The sequence below is a fragment of the Rhinatrema bivittatum genome, chromosome 7 (assembly GCF_901001135.1).
Source record: "Rhinatrema bivittatum chromosome 7, aRhiBiv1.1, whole genome shotgun sequence".
In the NCBI taxonomy this organism is placed as follows: Eukaryota; Metazoa; Chordata; class Amphibia; order Gymnophiona; family Rhinatrematidae; genus Rhinatrema; species Rhinatrema bivittatum.
The window spans coordinates 282826944-282850841 of record NC_042621.1 but is presented as its reverse complement, the minus strand read 5'-3'; positions in this window follow the sequence as shown (position 1 = coordinate 282850841).

Below are 23898 nucleotides of genomic sequence, written 5' to 3'. Positions count from 1 at the left end.
TTTTATATACCGTCATTCGGTGAAGCCATCGCAACGGTTTACAAGATTAAAAAGGTATTCTCTTAACATATGTGCCTTGTCTTCGCCTACACTGTACTGGCTTTCCCTGATCCTCCAGGCCTACAGCCTAGTGACCGACCATGCTCCCTTGCTGCTCATGGGCATGCCTTTCTACTACCTCTCCGGGAGACCCTGCGAGGCCCACCTAAGTCCAAGCGGCCCGGATCCCTAAGGGCTCCACCCAGGGGGACGGCGGGCTTCCAGTGGTGAAGCTCATCCTAACCTCTGTCTCCTCCTATGCTCCACCCCCTGGGGGCAGGTGCTTCCTGGTCCCTATCAGGGAGCCGTTCTACACTGCTCCAGGACAAGGGTACACCTCCAAGCGCAACAGTGGATTGCCAACTGGTTGAAAGATAGAAAACAGAGAGTAAGGTTAAATGGTAAATCTTTCCAGTGTAAAAAGGTGAATAGTGGAGTGCCCCAGGGATCTGTTCTGGGACCAGTGTAGCTCTATGCCTCCCCTATAGGTTTGCAGGAATAGGCAGTCTGTTAGGTATGGGGGGAGGGGGGTTAGACCATGTGATGAGGAAGCAGTGAAGCTCTATGCCTCCCCTATAGGTTTGCAGGAATAGGCAGTCTGTTAGGTATGGGGGGAGGGGGGTTAGACCATGTGATGAGGAAGCAGTGTAGCTCTTCGCCTCCCTTATAGGTTTGCAGGAATAGGCAGTCTGTTAGGTATGGGGGGGGGAGGGGGTTACACCATGTGATGAGGAGGCAGTGTAGCTTTGCTTTTGAGCAGGAATGACATGAGCTCAGTGTCTCTCCAAAGTTAGGTCCCAGCTTAACAAAAAAGGGAGAGGCACTGCCCTGGCAGTCTTGGTGATAGGCGGGAGGGAAGAGGGATACAGAGAGTGTGTTTTTTCTATTTTATATCTGAGGATCAGGATTTTTTTTTTTTTTTTTGCTGTTTTTGACCTGCTCCTTCTGGGATCCTGTAAGCCCCTCTCCAGATGTGCAGGAAGGAGTCTGTGCACCCCGTCGCCCCCCCCCCCCCCCTAAAAGAGGAGGTTGCAGAGAGACCAGTGAATTAGATCAAGTATTTTTGCCAGATTGAATTTTCATCTTTTGGGAAGGACGTATTTTACTGCCCCCTTCCTTCCAGAATTGACCTTTCCATTAGGAGGGTCAGTGAGCTATTCTTTTAAAGAGGAGTTGGAGAAAGCCCCCAACCGGAGTTTCCACCCTGGGACACGGGGCACAGGCAGGAGAAGATCGGGAGTGCCCTTCTAGAGTCAGGTACTGTAGGGTAAAGGGACATCCGCCCAGGTTAGGATACCCCAGCCCCTCGGGACAGACGTTCAGATGGATTATGGCTTCCAAGTTTCAGTAAAAAGGGACATTTCCACAGAGGGATATAACATTTAAACTCTACTACATCAAGGACAAGGAATCTGGATGTATTTGTACATTTTATTTATAAATGTTATTGATTTTCTTCCAATCAATATCAGTAAATATTATTCTGAACAGCCATCCAGCGAGTGCTGCCTGTTTTGTCCAGGTACCTGTCCCAAAGAGCAAGCATAACACAGAGAAGGTTTCCCTTGCCTGGGCCACGAAGGTTTCCTTCAACCCCACAGAAAGACTCCTCCCCTGGGAGAAAGAAGAGTTGGGGGTGGGGGGGGGGGAAGCAGAAGAGCCAGCCCACGAAAAGAAATTCTTTTATAGCCCTTCGGAATCGGCACTATTCCCCGAAAAAGTTTACAAGCATGCTCAATAAAACAGGACAGAAAGAAGGCCATCAAATAAGCCTTCTAGAAATGCCTGAACAAATAACCAGGTCTTAAGGCTCTGTTTAAATAAGCCAAGATCTCGGAGGAGATGCAACTCCTTAGGCAATCGATTCCAAAGAGCAGATACTGCACAGAGAAAAGCCCTGGCTGCGGTCTTCAATAACCTGACCTCGCTGATTGATGGAATCACTAAAAGAGTCTCGGCAGGAGATCTAAAGGCTCTTCCACCTGCGTGGAAGCACACGGAAAGCAGGCGCACGTAAATACGTGCAGAGATTTGCAAAGGAAATCTCTGCATGCCCGATCAGTCCCCTGACCTTTTATTCATGCAGATAAAAGCGTGCGCGCTGTGAATCGGTGAGCAGACTTTTACCTTCCGACAGGGAGGACAGGCGGATTTCAAAACATGATTTTATGGAGGCAAACCAGATGTTTACCTATGTAAATTCTTTCATTTTTGTCCCCTGAAATGACAGTTTATGTGGCAGTATATTCTCAGTCTGCTCATATTCAGTAAGCCTGTCAGCCTCAAAGTTACCCACATAACTGTAGCCAAATATTTAGTAGGACAAGTCTCTTGTTGAATATGCTTGGCTAAAGTTACCCGGATGACTATCGCCATTGACCAGCCTTCTGAATATTGGCTTTTAAAAAAAAAAAAAATGCACCCAGCAGCCTCCAAGCTCGCATCCTCACCTCCAACCCTCAGAAAAATAAAAATATTAAGCGGATTGACGTTTTCCTTTTCCCCTCATCCTGGAAAGATTTAAAACGTAGAAGCCGAAGGACCACTGCCTCCCGATCACCGTGCTGAGGACCCTCATCTCCTTGATCCCCATACCTGGGAACTCTCAGGATCTCCCCCTAGAGATCGCAGGGCACCTCTGTATACAGCTCAGCGTCTCCCCTTCCTCAGTAAGCCTGCGGAGAGCGGGAGAAGTGGGGCGAGCCTGGAGCAGACACTGCAAGCAGCATGTGGGGAGAAAGTGGAGAGAGAGAGGCTGCAACGCAGCTCTCACAGTTAAAGGAAGAATGAGGGTGCATAAGTCATGGAGCTGTGGACTTATAGGGGGTGGGAGCAAAGAGAGAGCTGGGGTCAGGGAAAGGGGGAAGAGGACTGGTGGTGGTGAAAACAGACAGCAAATGTGGATTAGTTGAGGTGGGAGGGGGGGTGGCAGAGCAAAAGCTGATATTTATTTTATTCCTAGCTCCCCCACCCAACAGCAATCTCAGGGTGGCTGAAACTCAAATGTTTCCAGCTATGCTGATGCCCAGAAGAAAAATATATGGCGGCCAGGCATCCCCTTTCCTCTTCCCAAATCCACCCCCCCCCCTCCCCACCCGCTAATCACCAAAAGGCTCTAAGCCAGCAGGAAGAGGAGATGCTCGCTTCTCCTTCCGCTAACCTGATTAGTAAATATCAGTATAGCCGAGTTCTGCACTGGCATTCAGTATTCCTTTATTGACGTCACTGGCTGCGGATAGATCAGCGGCAATGAAATGGGATGCATGAATATTAAATGCCGCTGCAGCGCTCAGCTGATATGGTATTTTTTTACCTGTAACAGTGGAAGGGGGAAAGAGCTTCTCCTCCTCACTTTTGGGGGTCAGTCAGTGGGGAGGGGGACAGCTGATCCCTATATTTTTCCTCTTAGGGATCCTGGTCGGGGGAAGTCCCACCGAAGATTCAAAACCAAATTTCCACAGGTCACAGATTTGAACCCAGTCTTCCCTCCTGCCCCTCTCTCCATCTTCTACCCGCCTGTAACCTGAAGAACGCCTTCCCCCCCCCGACCACCCCAGACCCAGAGAACCTCCTGCTTCCTGCGCATCCCTTATCAGAAGCAATGGGAGCGGATCTGGGGGTCGGGGTTCCTTGCCTGGGTAACTGGTGGGGAAGGGGGCAGGAGGGTGACTTTAAAAAAAAAATGGTGAAGGGGTGGCAGAATGATCCTTGACCCTAGAAATGTTTGTAAGATGTTGGTGAGGGCTTGGCCCGGCAGGGCCCGTTAAAAGACATTGGGGAAGTGGCCGGCAACACACTTTTTACTTGATTTTTTATTTTTGCTTTACAGTGCCACGTAAGTGGGTATCTTAAGTGGCAGGTTTTCTGGCCACACAAGGCCAGATAAACGTAAGAACCTAACCGATAAAATTCAAACATAGCCAGTTAGGTTTTTCTTAAGTTTTCTGGCTACATGTAGCTAGATAAAAACTTAGGAGAGTTGTTTCAGGCTGGTCTTTTATCCCATTAAATATCTGGGACAAGTTACTTGGCTAACTTTAGCCAGACAACCTGTCTGCCTGCTGGCGCACTGAATATAGACCTCCACGTTTCACTAGGCACCTAAATCCTAAAATATGAGTAACCACTAAGGTGAAGTTAGGACAGGGGGAAAAAAGTTAGACTGTAAATTTAAAGAGGCACACAGGGGCACCCAGGGATGCGGTCATTTTATAACATATGCGTGTATTATAAAATAGCCCGACTGCGCATTCTTGTGCGCTCAATTTTAAATAGCCACGCACCTGTGCGCACAAATCCCGCATCTACTGCAAATGTGGGGATATTTTACAAGGGACGCATGCCGACGCCATTGACCATTTTCCAAATTCATTCTCAGTTTTCCCAGTTAAGGGTTAGGACTTCCAAATCTCCCCTATTTTAATTTCCTCCCTTCCCGCGTTAGCCCTGACCCTTAAAACCCCAGTGAATTTCCTAAATCTCTTTGTTCTAAAAAGTTAAGTTACGCGGCTGGGGACCCCGGCGCGCCCCGGTGCGCATACATACATATGCACAAATTTCAAGAGTGAATCCTGATGTGCCCATGACCTGCCCAGACCGTGCCCAAGCCCCGCCCCTTTTTCTAAAGGTCTTATTTGTGCGCGTAGCGGAGGATAAGCACGTACACTGGCGGCTTATAAAATCTGCTCGGCGCCTGCTGGCCTAACTTGTGTACATATCTCCCTGTTTTGGCGCACGCCGGGCTTTTCAAATTCACCAATTAGGTTCTTAACGCTAATTTATAGCGCCAGGCACCTTACCTAATTTCATTTAGGATTCTATATTCAGAGGAGTTCGTCCTGCTACGTTTGGTACCTAGGCAAGCAAAGCCTGACTTTTTCATTTCCTGCCCAACACAGTGGATTAGTTTTAGTTTGGTAAATCATTATCTAGTTAAAAGTCAGATTTAAAAAAAAACAAAAACAAAAACCCAAAAAAAGGCAGTTGAGAAGTGTTCTTGGATGATGCTTAAATTTAGCCAGGTAGCCCTGATATTTAGTGCAACCTGTTTACATTTAGCCAGGTTGGCCATATGATGGTGGAGAACAGATAAAAAAATATCTGGAAAAAACATTTCCATGGCTAGCAGGATATATTCAGTGGCAAAGTAACAATGAAGTCCATATTCATTACATTTCTCATTCTAACTTAGGCCTGGATTTTCTAAAATCGCAGGCCTTAGTGAATTGCGTGATACCGGGGAGCGGGCTTGCGAAAGCCGGCAGTGATCGCACCACCACGGTGCTATCGCTGCCGGCTTTCGCAAACCAATAGGCCATCGTGAAAGGTGGTGCTATTGGGCACATTACTGGCGGTGATAACGGGCCTTACCTTTTCGCCGTCAGCAAGGTCTTCGCTGCGTCTGCCCCGGTGCCACCCCGACTCCTCCCCTTCCAGTGCGACTCCGCCCCGATCTAGCTATTGCACGCAAAAAGAGACTTTTCGCGTGCGAAAGCTATAGACAATGACCCCTTTAGGGACATAACCAGACAAATGCCAGAATTTTAAAAGGCCACCAATTTTACCACCCCTGAAATAGCCAGGTATATTTCAGTCCACTAAAAACGTTTCCGGATATGTCAGAGGTGGACCGGGTGGTGATCCAGAGTGGAGCCGCATTATCTGGATATGTTCACCGAATGTTGAATTTCAGCATGATCCAGCTAATGTAGCCAGATAACCTTAGGGCAAACAAATGCTGCACAAAATATTTAAAATTCCGTTCAGGAGGGGAATTCTGCCATGAGTAAATAAATGCAGATAACCTATTTGAAAATTCATTTCTAAGCATACACTTGCAGTATTGCAAGTAAACCATAATAAGGGGAAAAAAGGGGCAGTTTTTTTTTTGTTTTTAGACATGCCAGGGCAGGGTTGAGAAATACATGCACAATAAGGACTTCATAATCTTTATCCTTTCATTTTATTTTTACACTGTATTGTGATTTTTTTTTTTTTAACAGAGTTTACATTTTCTGCCATGACTAAAGAAGTCAATTCCCCTGGAATGAATCCCAAATCTGCACATGTTTCTGAAATAATTCATGTGACATCCTTATTTCTGACTCTATGCCGTTCCATGTGGTACATTATAACATGCTCTTCTTTCCCCAGTAACTGGTTTCCGTTCCAGACCCCTCATGAGTGAAAAACACACGAAGGAAAAGAAGAGGATGCCGAATTTGTGAATTATAGTATCTTTTCCCGAAATTGTGTGGCACGCTTGGAAACTTAATTCAACCTAAGGGTAAGCAGATGGCTAACTTTAAAAACAGATTCAAAATCCACTTCTGCTACCTTGATCAAACTCCGTTATCTCACCTTCTCAGGAAACAGGTGTACAGTCAGAGAGACACCTAAATCAATGAATGTTTATCTAATAGGAAGATAGTTTAGCAGTTTATCAGATGATGAAAACCAGAGCATACATAATCCATGCCAAAATTTATAGATGATAAATTCATAAAGGTTATAATAAGAATATTAATTATTGAACCAGCACATTACTGTAATGAAAAATGTGCATGCAGTTAATAGAGTTTTTTTTTTGTTTTTTTTTAAGATTAGTTCCTCCATAGCATTTCATTCTAGAAGTTAATAATTAAAGTTTTCACAATCTTTAAACTGCAAGGATAAAACTATCAACCTATTTCATTGTTTTATGATGTAGGAAAAAAAAAATCAAACTTTTTAATGAAAAACTCATTTTAGAACTTCTCTAACTAGAGAATAGTTTTATCCCATTCACAAATAATACAATTCTGTCAAATTTTTCTCTGGTCTAGGAAGGCAGTAGCTGAGGTGGGAAGGTGATAGATTAACTGGGTGTGGCACAGCACATGGGCAGCCAAGGCTTTTTCAGTGCATTAAATCGTCAGTATTCAGAAAGCATTCATAGTTACAAAACATTCAAGCATTCCTATTCTCAAGGCTGCTTCCCTTCTTTACTCACAGTTCTGTAGGAAGGAGCTGGCTTCTCCTGTAGCTCCAGGGCCTCCTTTTACTCCCCTCTGAAGCTGGGTTACATCCTGCTTTAGGAGCCACTGGGTACCCATAAGGCTTGGTTTTAAGGTGAGCCAGGACCAGAAACGACTGGTTCCGGTCCTTAAAGAACATAAGAAATTGCCATGCTGGGTCAGACCAAGGGTCCATCAAGCCCAGCATCCTGTTTCCAACAGAGGCCAAAACCAGGCCACAAGAACCTGGCAATTACCCAAACACTAAGAAGATCCCATGCTACTGATGCAATTAATAGCAGTGGCTATTCCCTAAGTAAAATTGATTAATAGCAGTTAATGGACTTCTCCTCCAAGAACTTATCCAAACCTTTTTTGAACCCAGCTACACTAACTGCACTAACCACATCCTCTGGCAACAAATTCCAGAGCTTTATTGTGCTTTGAGTGAAAAAGAATTTTCTCCGATTAGTCTTAAATGTGCTACTTGCTAACTTCATGGAATGCCCCCTAGTCCTTCTATTATTCAAAAGTGAAAATAACCGAGTCACATCTACTCGTTCAAGACCTCTCATGATCTTAAAGACCTCTATCATATCCCCCCTCAGCCGTCTCTTCTCCAAGCTGAACAGCCCTAATCTCTTCAGCCTTTCCTCATAGGGAAGCTGTTCCATCCCCTTTATCATTTTGGTTGCCCTTCTCTGTACCTGTTCTGGAAGGATTTCTCGGGCATGCTCCTTCACACTGGGATTTAGGTGGCTTGTCCTTCTCCTGCCATTCCTCCTTGAATGAGCTATCTTCCTTTTGACTGTTGCATTTTTAAATGTTCCTTTTAGGGTCTGATTTTCAAAAGGATCATCATGCAGAAACCCGTGCAAATCATCATTTGAAAATCAATTTGAGGCCTACGCTCGTAAAAATATGTTCAGAACACATTTTTGCATGTCATTTTATGTTTATAGTAAATAGGCGCTCTGGGGCTGGTGCAGGGAAAAAGTGATTTTCAAACGTATGCATGTAAATCCACGCGCACAAGGTTACGTGTGCTCTTGAGCAGGTTTAACTCTGTGTGTATAAGCTGTGCAGGGTTCCATGCACACCTGCATATTTTCAAAGCAGACTTATGCGCAGAAATCTGCTTTAAAATTTCGGCTAAAAATCTGTGGGGTAGATTTTAAGAGCTATGTGCGGGCGTACGTGTGCGCACGCTACCCACCACGCACTAGAGATGTGAATCGTGTCCTCGATCGTCTTAACGATCGATTTCGGCTGGGAGGGGGAGGGAATCGTATTGTTGCCGTTTGGGTGTTTGAAGTATCGTGAAAATCGTGAAAATCGTGAGCCAGCACACTAAAACGATTCGCGGCAGGAGATCGTTTTCCGGACCCCCGCTGGACCCCCCGCTGGACCCCCGCTGGACCCCCAGGGACTTTTGGCCAGCTTGGGGGGGCCTCCTGACCCCCACAAGACTTGCCAAAAGTCCAGCGGGGGTCCGGAACGACCTCCTGCAGTCGAATCGTGTTGGTCTATGGCCGCCGCCATTTTGCGCCGCCATTTTGAAAAATGGCGCCGGCTGAAGACAACACAATTCAATTGCAGGAGGCCGTTCCGTACCGCTGCCGTTCCGGACCGCCGCTGGACCCCCAGGTAATTTAAGGCATTTGGGGGGGGGGAGTTCGGGAGGGTGGGGGATTTAATTTAAAGGGTCGGGGTGGGTTTTAGGGGGTTTTAGTGTGCCGGTTTTCCTGCCCTCCCCCTTCCCCCTTCCCCCGATTTACGATTTTTTGACGATAAATCGGGGGAATTGGTATTGTATCGTGGCCCTAAAGATTTTTGACGATTTAAAATATATCGGACGATATTTTAAATCGTCAAAAAACGATTCACATCCCTACCACGCACACATACACCCGATTTTATAACATGTGTGTGCAGGTACACACGCATGTTATAAAATCAGGGGTTGGCGCGTGCACCGAGCTGCGCTGCCTTCCCCGTTCCCTCCCAGGCCTCTCCGAAATTGGAGCTGCCTCAGAGGAAACTTCCCTACCCCTCCACCCCACCTTCCCTTCCCTTCCCTCCCCCGCCCTTTCCCTCTACCTTTTTCTTTTTTTTTTTCTTGTTGATCACACGCCGGCCAACTGACTGCTGTGCCAGGAGCCTCTGACCCACCCCGCTCCCTCCCCTTCCCCACCCCTTTTTGCAAGCCCCGGGACTTACACGCATCCCGGGGCTTTGCGTGTGTCGCCGGACCTTTTGAAAATAGGCCCGGTGTGTACGACCATTTATGTGCGTAACCTTTTGAAAATCCGGCCCCTGGGGGTAAAACAGATTTTAGTTCTCTGTGGAGCATTGAAAATTACTCTCCATAAGTGCATGACCCATCTTAAATGGTATCATTAACTTCTCAAAAAAGTTCAGGTAAGCCCTAGTGAGCAGGCCTCAGGTGCTGACGTCAGCAGCATTAAGAATAAGCATGAAATTATTCATCAGTTGATACAAGATGCACATATTTTATCTTTCTTACATTTAAGGTTCGATTATAAGACCCGTGCACGGTTCTCGGTGCATGCACATGGATGTAACTATTTTATAGCATACGCACGTCAGCGCACACAAGTTATAAAGTACAATGTCCGCGCGCACATGTGTGTGCTGGATTTTAACATCTGCGCCCGCATGCGTGGGCAGCCCACAACTTGCATGCGCAGGGTGGGGGGGGGGGGGAATTCTCAAAAGTACGTGCAGTGACGCGATCAGGCCTTTGCCCAGTTTCCTCCCAGTCCACTCCAATTAAGAGGCAGACTGGGAGGGAACTTTCCTTTAGTCCTACCTACCCTTCCTCCCTTTTCCCCTCTCCTCTCCGAACCCTAAGCTAACCCTAACTATCCCCCCCTTTTTTTTTTTTATTTTCATACTTACTGCTCCTCGGGAGCAGAAGTAAACTATATGCACTGGCCGGCTAATGGCACTGTCCCAGCCCATCCACGCCCTTCCCAGCCCCTTTTACAGGGCCTAGCACTTCTGCGCATAACCGGCCATGCAGCGCGTGCAAGGCTCGGCTACGCACATATCCCCCGGTTTTTACGTGTGTGGCCCTTTTAAAATTGGGCCTTTAATGCTCAAATGGGGCTTATCTCCTTCCCAATTTAGCAATTATGTTCTTGTATTCCAGCAATTTTTCTGACCTAGTGAGGTAGATCTTCAAAACATACGCGCGTGCGAACAAAAGTACACCAGATTTTATAAGATACGCGCGTATCTTATAAAATCCGGCGTCGGCGCGCGCAAGGCTGCTCAAAATCGGCAGCCTGCGTGCGCCGAGCCGCGCAGCTTGCCTCCGTTCCCTCCGTTCCCTCCCTTCCCCTATCTACCCCACCCCCCAGCCCTACCTAAACCCCCCCTACCTTTGTTGGGCAAGTTATGCCTGCTTGAAGCAGGCGTAACTTGCGCACGCCGCCCTGGCATCCCACAGCACAGGCCGCAGTGCTGGGGGACTTGGGACCGCCCCCGAACCTTCGCCATGCCCCTGGACCCGCCCCGGACTGCCCCCAGACATGTCCCTCGGGCATGCCCCCTCCCGCCCATTTAACGAATCCCCGGGACTTACGCGCATCCCGGGGCTTTGTGCGTGCCGGCAGCCTATGCAAAATAGGTGCGCCGGCTCGCGAGTGCCCTGCGAGCGTAAGTCCGGGAGGATTTACATGGGCAGGGGTTTTAAAATCTACCCCAGTATGTTTTTCTAAAACTCCTCAGACCTATATTCTCTTGCTCTCTTTCCTATTCCAAGGGCATGTGGCTTCTCGTGTATATAAATCTCTCAAAATACTACCCTTATCAGAAACATGGAGTAACCTGCACAGAGTGGCATTTACTACCATGAGAAGCTTGCTGGGCAGACTGGATGGACCATTTTGGTCTTTTTCTGCCGTCATTACTATGTTTCTATGTTACTGTGTAAAATAAATCAGTTTAGTAGATGTATAATCTTAGAGAAGACATTGTCATAAGAACATAAGATGCCATATGGGTTAGACTAAGGGTCCATCAAGCCCAGCAGACTGTTTCCAACAGTGGCCAATCCAAGACACAAGTACCCAAACATTAAATAGATCCCATGCTACTCTTCCTTATTGATTAATAGCAGTTTTTGGACTTCTCCTCTAGGAATTTATCCAAACATTTTTAAAACCCAATTACCCTAACTGCTGTAACCACATCCTCTTGTAATGAATTCCAGAGTTTAACTATACGCGGAGTGAAAAATAATTTTCTTTGATTTGTTTTAAATGAGCTACTTGCTAACTTCATGGAGTGCCCCCTGGTCCTTCTATTATCTGAGAGAGTAAATAACCGATTTACATTAACTTGTTCAAGTCCTTTCATGATTTTGTAGATTTCTGTAATATCCCCCATCAGTCGTCTCTTCTCAAAATGGAACAGACCTAACTTATTTAGCCTTTCCTCAAAGGGCAGCCATTCCATGCCCCTTATTATTTTGGTCACCCTTCTCTGCACTCTCCAGTGCAGCTATATCCTTTTTGAGATGCGGTGACCAGAATTGCACACAATATTCAAGGTAAGGCCTTACCATGGAGCGATATAGAGGCATTATGACATCCTCCGTTTTATTTGCCATTCCCTTTCTAATAATTCCTAACATTCTGTTTGCTTTTTGATCACCACGGCACACTGAGCCGATGATTTAAATATATTATCCACTATGACGCCTAGATATCTTTCCTGGGTGGTAACTCCTAAGATAGAACCTAACATTGTGTAAGTACAGCATGGGTTATTTTTCCCTATATACATCACTTTGCACTTGTCCACATTAAATTTCATCTGCCATTTGGAAGCCCAGTCTTCCAGTCTTGCAAGGTCCTCCTGCTATTCATCACAATCTGCTTGAGATTTAACTGTTCTGCATAATTTGCATCAGCTGCAAATTTAATTACCTCATTCATCGTACCCCTTTCCAGATCATTTATAAATATATTAAAAAGCACTAGTCCAAGTACAGATCCCTGAGGCACTCCACTGTTTACCTGCTTTTTCCACTGTGAAAACTGACCATTTATTCCTACTCTCTGTTTCCTGTCTTTTAACCAGCTTGCAATCCTCAAAAGGACATCACTTCCTAACCCATGACTTTTTAGTTTTCTTATAAGCCTCTCATGTGGCACTTTGTTGAATGCCTTCTAAAAATCCAAAGACATCACATCTACTGGTTCACCGTTTTCCACAGATCTGTGAGGCAAGACTTCCTTTGGGTAAATCTATGTTGGCTGTGACCTAAATTAAATCATGTCTAAGTAAATGTTTTGTGATTTTATTCTTTATAACAGTTTCCAAGATTTTTCCTGGTACTGTGAAGTCAGGCTTACTGGTCTATAGTTCTCCGGATCATCCCTGGATTCCTTTTTAAATATGGGGTTACATTGGCCACCTTCCAATCTTCAGGTAGATTGGATGATTTTAATCATAGGTTACAGATTAATTGAAATAGGTCTGAAATTTCATTTTTTAGTTCTTTCAGAACCCTGGGGTGTATGCCATCCAGTCCAGGTGATTTACTACTCTTCAATTTGTCAAACCTACCACATCTTCCAGGTTCACCGTGATTTGGTTCAGTTGATCTGAATCATTACACATGAAAACCTCCTCCAGAATGGGTCTCTCTCCAACATTCTCTATGGTAAACACCAAAGCAAAGAAATTGTTTAATCTTTCCACAATGGTCTTATCTTCCCTAAGTGCCCCTTTAACAGCTTGATCATCCAATGGCCCAATCGAGTCCCTCAAATGCTTCCTGATTTGGATATATTTTTAAGTTTTTATTGTGATTTTTTGTTCTATGGCAAACTTATTTTCAAATTCTCTCTTGTACTGCCTTATCAATGTCTTGCATTTAACTTGCCAATGCTTATGCTTTATCCTAATTTCTTTTGAAGGATCCTTCTTCCAATTTTTGAATGAAGATTTTGACTAAAATAGCCTTTCACCTCACCTTTAACTATGCCTAAATAGTTTTGCTTTCCTTCCACCTTTCTTAATGCATGGCATACATCTGGACTGTGCTTCTAAGATGGTATTTTTTAACAATGTCCATGACTGTTGCATGCTTTTTACCTTTATAGCTGCACCTTTCAGTTTTTTTCTACTATTTTTCTCATTTTATCAAAGTTTCCCTTTTGAAAGTTTAGTGATAGCACTGTGGATTTACTCACTGTTCCCCTTCCAGTCAATAAACCAAATTTGATCATATTATGATCACTAGGGATGTGAATCGGATCCGATATCGGATCCGATTCTGGTTCCGATTCACATCTCTATAGATGTGAATCGGATCCGATATCGGATGTGAATCGGATCCGATATCGGATCCGATTCACATCCCTAATGATCACTATTGCCAAGCGGCCCCACCACTGTTTAGGGATGTGCAGAAGGGATGGATTAGTCCGATTCAGTATTCGTATTCATCGGGACCCAAATAAGTTGCATTCGTTCAATGGGGAATCCAATCCGTTGATAAGTTGTATTTGTTTTCCGATTCCCATTAAAGTCAATGGGGAAGTATTTGCAGCCTATTTTTGGCTGCAGAATTGGGGTTTTATTATCAATTCTGATGAAACTTCTGGGGAGCAATCATCAGACAAGAAACGAGCTCCAAGGTACTTAGACTGTTGCAAAGTGGCACCAAAGTGGCATGAATAGCCTAAGGCACTGTAAAGGGGAAAAGGGGTACCAGAAGTGGCAAGAGTGCTTTAACAGAGGCACAAAGCATCAGCGAGAGTGTTTAAAAACACACCACAGCTTCAAAAGAGAGCACCGATAACAGATGCATGAACCCTCGAAGGCAGCACGACAGGCAAAGCGGCAAGTCAAGTGGCATGGACATCCTACAGCACAATGAAGGGGGAACATACCAAGCAGAAAGACTAGCACCAACACACTGAGGAACCATGATAGTGGCAAGAACACCACAAGGAGTTGAGTGAGTCATCTGGTGTATGGCAGCAAGGCAGAGTGGCAGAAAGCTGATAGGGGCAAGACAGACTGGCAGAGTGGAAGTAGTCTGGTCCCTGTGGTTTTGATAGGTGAAAGACAGGCTGGCTCCAGGGAGAGTTCCCTTTCCTTTGAGCAGGAAAGGGCTCCCTAGAATGGGTTCACCCCTAGATTGGGGTGTTTCCATTGGCATAAACATTGGCAAGTTAAATGTAAGACATTGATAAGACATTGATAAGACAGGCTAAGAGAGAATTTGAAAAGAAGTTGGCTGTAGAGGCAAAAACTCACAGTAAAAACTTTTTTAAATATATCTGAAGCAGAAAGCCTGTGAGGGAGTCAGTTGGACCGTTAGATGATCGAGGGGTTAAAGGGGCACTTAGAGAAGATAAGGCCATCGCGGAAAGATTAAATGATTTCTTTGCTTCGGTGTTTACTGAAGAGGATGTTGGGGAGGTACCCGTAATGGAGAAGGTTTTCATGGGTAATGATTCAGATGGACTGAATCAAATCATGGTGAACCTAGAAGATGTGGTAGGCCTGATTGACAAACTGAAGAGTAGTAAATCACCTGGACCGGATGGTATACACCCCAGAGTTCTGAAGGAACTAAAAAATGAAATTTCAGACCTATTAGTAAAAATTTGTAACTTATCATTAAAATCATCCATTGTACCTGAAGACTGGAGGATAGCAAATGTAACCCCAATATTTAAAAAGGGCTCCAGGGGCGATCCGGGAAACTACAGACCGGTTAGCCTGACTTCAGTGCCAGGAAAAATAGTGGAAAGTGTTCTAAACATCAAAATCACAGAACATATAGAAAGACATGGTTTAATGGAACAAAGTCAGCATGGCTTTACCCAGGGCAAGTCTTGCCTCACAAATCTGCTTCACTTTTTTGAAGGAGTTAATAAACATGTGGATAAAGGTGAACCGGTAGATATAGTATACTTGGATTTTCAGAAGGCGTTTGACAAAGTTCCTCATGAGAGGCTTCTAGGAAAAGTAAAAAGTCATGGGATAGGTGGCGATGTCCTTTCGTGGATTGCAAACTGGCTAAAAGACAGGAAACAGAGAGTAGGATTAAATGGGCAATTTTCTCAGTGGAAGGGAGTGGACAGTGGAGTGCCTCAGGGATCTGTATTGGGACCCTTACTGTTCAATATATTTATAAATGATCTGGAAAGAAATACGACGAGTGAGATAATCAAATTTGCAGATGACACAAAATTGTTCAGAGTAGTTAAATCACAAGCAGATTGTGATAAATTGCAGGAAGACCTTGTGAGACTGGAAAATTGGGCATCCAAATGGCAGATGAAATTTAATGTGGATAAGTGCAAGGTGATGCATATAGGGAAAAATAACCCATGCTATAATTACAAGATGTTGGGTTCCATATTAGGTGCTACAACCCAAGAAAGAGATCTAGGTGTCATAGTGGATAACACATTGAAATTGTCGGTTCAGTGTGCTGCGGCAGTCAAAAAAGCAAACAGAATGTTGGGAATTATTAGAAAAGGAATGATGAATAAAACGGAAAATGTCATAATGCCTCTGTATCGCTCCATGGTGAGACCGCACCTTGAATACTGTGTACAATTCTGGTCGCCGCATCTCAAAAAAGATATAATTGTGATGGAGAAGGTACAGAGAAGGGCTACCAAAATGATAAGGGGAATGGAACAACTCCCCTATGAGGAAAGACTAAAGAGGTTAGGACTTTTCAGCTTGGAGAAGAGACGACTGAGGGGGGATATGATAGAGGTGTTTAAAATCATGAGAGGTCTAGAACGGGTAGATGTGAATCGGTTGTTTGCTCTTTCGGATAGTAGAAAGACTTGGGGACACTCCATGAAGTTAGCATGGGGCACATTTAAAACTAATCGGAGAAAGTTCTTTTTTACTCAACGCACAATTAAACTCTGGAATTTGTTGCCAGAGAATGTGGTTCGTGCAGTTAGTATAGCTGTGTTTAAAAAAGGATTGGATAAGTTCTTGGAGGAGAAGTCCATTACCTGCTATTAAGTTCACTTAGAGAATAGCCATCTGCCATTAGCAATGGTTACATGGAATAGACTTAGTTTTTGGGTACTTGCCAGGTTCTTATGGCCTGGATTGGCCACTGTTGGAAACAGGATGCTGGGCTTGATGGGCCCTTGGTCTGACCCAGTATGGCATTTTCTTATGTACTTATCTAGTGAGCTCTCGCTGGTCTTTTAAAATCTGGTGGACATACAAAAAAGAGAATATTCACAGCAGAGGCGGAGGAGGTTTCCATGTGAACAGCGGTTCAACATGGGTCAGCGGGTGTTAAGAGATAGGCTGGCTACACCAGGGGAAAGTTTCCTTTCCTTTGAGCAGGAAAGGGCTCCACGCAATGGGTTGGTCCCTAGAGTGGAGCACGAGCTTTCAAAGTGTGGTGATGTGGAGGAGGTCTCACTGTGAACAGCGGTTCAACATGGGTCAACATGTACTAAGAGATAGGCTGGCCAGCTACCCCAGGGAGAGTTCCCTTTCCTTTGATCAGGAAAGGGCTCCTGGACGGTCAGGCACAGTGTTAGAGGTCAAACCCTAGTAGAGACATAAAGCCTAGACAGACAGGCACAGCATTAGAGGTCAAAAACTCGAAGGGACATAAAGCCTGGATGGACAGGCACATCATTAGATGTCAAACCCTTTTAGGGACATAAAGCCTGGACAGACAGGCACAGCACTGGAGGTCAAACCCTCATAGGGGCATAAATCCTGGATGGACAGGCACAGCATTAGAGGTCAAACACTCATAGAGACATAAAGCCTGGACAGACAGGCACAGCATTAGAGGTCAAACCCTCGTAGAGACGTAAAACCTGGACGGACAGGCACAGCATTAGAGGATTTCCTTTGTGCAGTCTTCTATACCCTTCCTAAAATCCACAAGACATTCATCAGGCCGCCCGGCCGCCCTACAGTCTCTGGGATTGGCTCCTTACTGGAGCCTTTATCGAAATTTGTGGATGTCTTCATAAAACCTTTTGTACCGCAGATTAGGTCCTATGTCCGAGACTCTTCTCACCTTACCTCTATCTTGTCTAATTTGGTGGTACCGTCTGAGGACTTCTAATTTGTCACTTTGGAGGTGATCTCGCTATATTCGAACATTCCTCAAGATGCCGCTTTGAATGTGATTAAGGATGTTTTGAACTCACGTCCCACTCCTCACTGTGTTTCTACATCGTTTTTCGTGCAGTTATCGGAACTGGCCCTTACAAAAAATTTTTTCAGTTTTTTTTACCAACAAGTTAAAGGCACAGCATTGGGGGCCACTATGGCCCCCAGTTTGGCGTGCTTATACATGGCTCATTTTGTGTTGAATTATTGAAGATACTTTTATCTATCCTTCTGAATGGTTCCGCTTCATACACTTATGGTTGCGGTTCATTGATGATATCTTCATTATTTGGTTGGGCACTGACTTACAATTTTACATGTTTATAGACTGGTTGAACTCATTGCACAGTCATCTCCAATTTAATTTTTGTATCGATTCGTTGCAAATTTCTTTCTTAGACATTTTGATTTCAGTTGAAGGTAATAGTTTTGTGACTGCTTTATTCCGTAAAGAAACGGATCGGAACACCCTGTTATCATATCACAGTTGCCATCTGAAAGCTTTATGGGATAATATCCCAACTGGCCAGTTCCTGAGACTACGCCATCTTTGTTCTTCACGGTCCGATTTTATAACTCAATCTCGGGAAATGACTGCACGGTTTGTGAAAAGGGGATATACGACGCGAGTGATCAAACGGGCTTTTAAACGAGCATTATATATACCAACCAGGATTGGCTTTTCTTCCCCCGTCTGTGTCAGATGAAGATTGCAATAATTGTATTCTCCCGTTTTCAACGTTAAGTAAACCGGTTGCAGACATTGTTCGGAAACATTGGCGGGCGCTATCACTATCAGAGTTGTTTCGGGGTTCACTGCGGTTCACGTTTCGGAGAGGTAGAAACTTTCGTGATAGACTTGTTCACACCGTGTTTCCGAGGCAAGTGCCACTTCCACATCAAGGAGGGATTCATAGACCCTGTGGTCGCTGCATGATGTGCAGCCACACTGATATGATTTCTTCGTTTGAACATCCTGTCACCAAACGGGTTTTCCGATTACGCTCTGACACAGACTGTACCACCCAAGGTGTTGTATATGCAGTAAGGTGTCCCTGCCCCTTACTCTACATGGGTAAAACAAGTAGGATGGTAAAGACACGCATGATCGAGCATTGCTCAAATATTCAGCACCATAGGGAGGATGAACCATTGGTTGATCACTGGTCTCACACAGGGCATTCCATCTCTGATCTCTTCTTTTTTGTGGTGGAGGTAGTCACACACCCCGTTCGGGGGGGGGGGGGGGTGACTTTACCGAACACCTGGGTCAAAGGGAGCAGAGATGGATACATACCCTTGATACTGTACGTCCAAAAGGTATGAATAAAGAGATTGAGTGGCATTTGTTTGTATGATTGGCTGGGGTATTCTCTGGCTCTGCAGTGATTGGTTCGCATGAATCTTGCGATGGATCCCTGTTTCGCGCCTTTTTTGATTCTTTAAATGCTTGTTGCCTACGAGAGCGTTCGCGCTCCTTGGTGAAATTTGTAATGCCAATATATAAGGTATGTGCTTGTATCATTGTTTGAATATGGTGTTGCCTCTCATTTTTCATTCCACCATCTATATATCTATTTTTTACAGATTATATTGAAGTTTACGGTCCCTCCCGACACAGCCACGGCAAAACACGGGACCATGTCGGGGGACCTCTATGAGATGTTTTCTGCTTAAAAGTGGAGTTGCCAGTTTAATGTTATGAAATAAATATACATATTTCAAGACTCATGGTGGAACTGAGACATTTCCTTGCACTAGTGTGGTTTTGAGTACTTGCTTAAGTGCAGGTTGTTGCTTCATGTGTTCTTTAGACTTCAATTACCCCAATATTGACTGGGTAAATGTATCATCGGGACACGCTAGAGAGATAACGTTCCTGGATGGAATAAATGATAGCTTTATGGAGCAATTGGTTCAGGAACCAACAAGAGAGGGAGCAATTTTAGATCTAATTCTCAGTGGAGCACAGGACTTGGTGAGAGAGGTAACAGTGGTGGGGCCACTTGGCAATAGTGATCATAATATGATCAAATTTGATTTAATGACTGGAAGAGGAACTGTGTGCAAATCCAAGGCTCTCGTGCTAAATTTTGAAAAGGGAAACTTTGATAAAATGAGAAAAATTGTTAGAAAAAAACTGAAAGGGGCAGCTACAAAAGTAAAAAATGTCCAAGAGGCATGGTCATTGTTAAAAAAATACCATCTAGAAGCACAGTCCAGATGTATTCCACACATTAAGAAAGGTGGAAAGAAGGCAAAACGATTACCGGCATGGTTAAAAGGGGAAGTGAAAGAAGATATTTTAGCCAAAAAATCTTCATTCAAAAATTGGAAGAAGGATCCAACAGAAGAAAATAGGATAAAGCATTAACGTTCGCAAATTAAATGTAAGACATTGATAAGACAGGCTAAGAGAGAATTTGAAAAGAAGTTGGCTGTAGAGGCAAAAACTCACAGTAAAAACTTTAAATATATCCGAAGCAGAAAGCCTGTGAGGGATTCAGTTGGACCGTTAGATGATTGAGTGGTTAAAGGGGCACTTAAAGATAAGGCCATCGCGGAAAGATTAAATGATTTCTTTGCTTTGGTGTTTACTGAAGAGGATGTTGGGGAGGTACCCGTAATGGAGAAGGTTTTCATGGGTAATGATTCAGATGGACTGAATCAAATCACAGTGAACCTAGATGTGGTAGGCCTGATTGACAAACTGAAGAGTAGTAAATCACCTGGACTGGATGATATACACCCCAGAGTTCTGAAGGAACTAAAACATGAAATTTCAGACCTATTAGTAAAAATGTGTAACCTATCATTAAAATCATCCATTGTACCTGAAGACTGGAGGATAGCAAATGTAACCCCAGTATTTAAAAAGGGCTCTAGGGGTGATCCAGGAAACTACAGACCAGTTAGCCTGACTTCAGTGCCAGGAAAAATAGTGGAAAGTGTTCTAAACAACAAAATCACAGAACATATAGAAAGACATGGTTTAATGGAACAAAGTCAGCATTGCTTTACCCAGGGCAAGTCTTGCCTCACAAATCTGCTTCACTTTTTGAAGGAGTTAATAAACATGTGGATAAAGGTGAACAAGTAGATGTAGTATACTTGGATTTTCAGAAGGCATTTGACAAAGTTCCTCATGAGAAGCTTCTAGGAAAAGTAAAAAGTCATGGGATAGGTGGCGATGTCCTTTCGTGGATTGCAAACTGGTTAAAAGACAGGAAACAGAGAGTAGGATTAAATGGGCAATTTTCTGAGTGGAAAGGTGTAGGCAGTGGAGTGCCTCAGGGATCTGTATTGGGACCCTTACTTTTCAATATATTTATAAATGATCTGGAAAGAAATATGACGAGTGAGATAATCAAATTTGCAGATGACACAAAAATTGTTCAGAGTAGTTAAATCACATGCAGATTGTGATAAATTTCAGGAAGACCTTGTGAGACTGGAAAATTGGGCATCAAAATGGCAGATGAAATTTAATGTGGATAAGTGCAAGGTGATGCATATAGGGAAAAATAACCCATGCTATAATTACTAGGGATGTGAATTGCTTTTTGACGATTTAAAACAATCTTCAGATATATTTTAAATCGTCAAAAATCATTAAGAGTCGCGATACAATAGAAATTCCCCCGATTTATCGTGAAAAATCGTAAATCGGGGGAGGTGGAGGGCAGGGAAAACCGGCACACCAAAAAAACCCCTAAACCCACCCCGACCATATAAAACAAATCCCTTACCTTCCCCCACCCTTCCAAACCCCCCCCCCCCAAACTTTTTACGAGTACCTGGTGGTCCAGTGGGGGTGCGGGGACCGATTTCCCGCTCTCGGTCCATCGGCGCTATTTTGGCTGCCACTCAAAAATGGTGCCGATGGCCCGATAACCTCCCCCTCCGACCCTTTAAAAATGACCCCTTAGCTTCCCCCACCCTCCCGATCCCCCCAAAACATACCTGGTGGTCTAGCGGTGGTCCCGGGAGCGATCTCCCGTTCTCAGGCCGTCGGCTGCCACTCATAAAGATGGCGCCGATGGCCCTTTGCCCTTACCATATGACAGAGTATCTGTGCCAGTGGCCGGCCCCTGTCACATGGTAGGAGCACTGGCTGGCTGGTGCCATCTTTAAAGATGGCCGCTCCGATGGCCTGAGAGCAGTAGATCGGTCCCCGCGCCCCCACTGGACCACCAGGTAATCGTAAAAAGTTTTGGGGGGTTCGGGAGGGTGGGGGAAGGTAAGGGGTTAATTTTAAAGGGTCGGGCTCACTACAAAAAAAACAACGATGTGAATCGGAACCAATTCCGATTCACATCACCCACGATCAGATTTTTTCCCCCCTCTAGCCAAACCTGATCATTAAGACGATCGGGCACACGATTCACATCTCTAATAATTACAATGTTGGGTTCCATACTAGGTGCTAAAACCCAAGAAAGAGATCTAGGTGTCATAGTGGATAACACATTGAAATCGTCGGTTCAGTGTGCTGCGGCAGTCAAAAAAGCAAACAGAATGTTTGGAATTATTAGAAAGGGAATGGTGAATAAAACGGAAAATGTCATAATGCCTCTGTATCGCTCCATGGTGAGACCGCACCTTGAATACTGTGTACAATTCTGGTCGCCGCAACTGAAAAAAGATATAATTGCGATGAAGAAGGTACAGAGAAGGGCTACCAAAATGATAAGGGGAATGGAACAGCTCCCCTATGAGGAAAGACTAAAGGGGTTAGGACTTTTCAGCTTGGAGAAGAGACAGCTGAGGGGGGATATGATAGAGATGTTTAAAGTCATGAGAGGTCTAGAACGGGTAGATGTTAATCGGTTATTTACTCTTTCGGATAATAGAAAGACTAGGGGCACTCCATGACGTTAGCATGTGACACATTTAAAACCAATCGGAGAAAGTTCTTTTTCACTCAACGCACAATTAAACTCTGGAATTTGTTGCCAGAGGATGTGGTTAGTGCAGTTAGTATAGCTGTGTTTAAAAAATGATTGGATACGTTCTTGGAGAAGTCCATAACCTGCTATTAATTAAGTTGACTTAGATAATCACTATTACTATCAATGGTAACATGGAATAGACTTAGTTTTTGGGTACTTGCCAGGTTCTTATGGCCTGGATTGGCCACTGTTGGAAACAGGATGCTGGGCTTAATGGACCCTTGGTCTGACCCAGTATGGCATGTTCTTATGTTCTCAAGTCTTGTCCACAACCTTCTCCATAGGACTATCAAGAGCCATCGTTACTCAGGCTGAGTGACACTGGAGAGAGAAAGCCATTCTGAGGAGTACAAGGTGCCCCTTTCACTGCTGCACTTCTTAGGGGCACTGAAGACAAATCAGACTTGCAGTGTTTGTTTGTTAAAGGATTGAAACTACAAGTCCATTCATGCAAGGACAATAAAAACCAGGACTGACTCAGCCTTTTCCTCCAGGTAGGGAACTAGGCAGTAACTCTATATACTGAGGTAATGACATTTTTGTCTATGTCAGCAAAAAAGATGAAGACTTTTCCAACCAAACTATTTTAGGCTTGTTTCAAACACTTAAAAGCCAGAGGAGTACACCACCTGCAGTTCTACACCTGTACTTTCCATGGTTGCATGCTTTAGTGGCATTAAAGGAAAGTGAAACCTGGAATTAGAGAGTGCTTCCAGTCATCATTTCTATGCTATCATAACTTGCTTCCTGTTGTCAAAAGCAAGTTAATTACAAAAATACATTGCCTCAGCCATGGTATTTTTAGTGACAGGCAATCCTAACAAAATAGGCCTACTATGATCAAAAGTCTACAGTGAAGGGCTCAGATGTCTAATAAAAATTTTATAAACTACTACTGCCACTTAATGTTTCTGTAGTGCTACTAGATGACCACAGCGCTGTGAGGCTGAACCTAAGACACAGTCCCTTCTCCTTCTCCAGGTCTTACAATCTAGACAAACCCTTAATGAGGTTTCTTTTAAAGAACTGGAACTTCTGAAATGAACTGTAGACATGACATAACGCAGGTGATGGAATACAAAAAACTTTCTTCCAGATTGTAAGTGAACCCATGTTATATCAAGATCATGAAGTAGATATTGAGAAAGAACTGGCTAAGAGAGTTAGCCAGATAAGATTTACCCGGCTAAGTCACTCCAGATATTCAGCGATGGCCACTTAGCTGGATAAGTATTTTTCTGAATAACTACTTATCCAGATAAGTGGTGGCTGCTAAAAGTGGATAGATATATTTAGTTACTGCCACTTAGCCAAATAAGCACAGATTTATCTGGCTAAGTGATGGTGGCTGATTATCTAGCCATGTTTAGCAGCCACCACTTAACTGGATAAGTAGTTATACAGCAAAGTGGCACTGAATATCTACCAGATTCGAATGACATGAAATTGAGAGCCAACCTTTGACCACGACATAATGGATTTTGCTTTATATCAAGCTGCATTATATCTGGTCTTTGGTGTATTTACTAAATATGTATCTGGTATTTTTTTTTAATGTTCTTCATATGTTCCTTTAATTTATGGGTTTCTTATTATTTTTTCATAAACACCATTGCTTTAGATTTACATCTAAAATTCCATTTGCTTGTGAATAGATAAGTGTTATTTTAAATTTATATGTATAATAATAATTTTTGCCCAGTAGTTTCTTTCTCCATTTTTCGGCTTCCAGGTCAATCATAAAT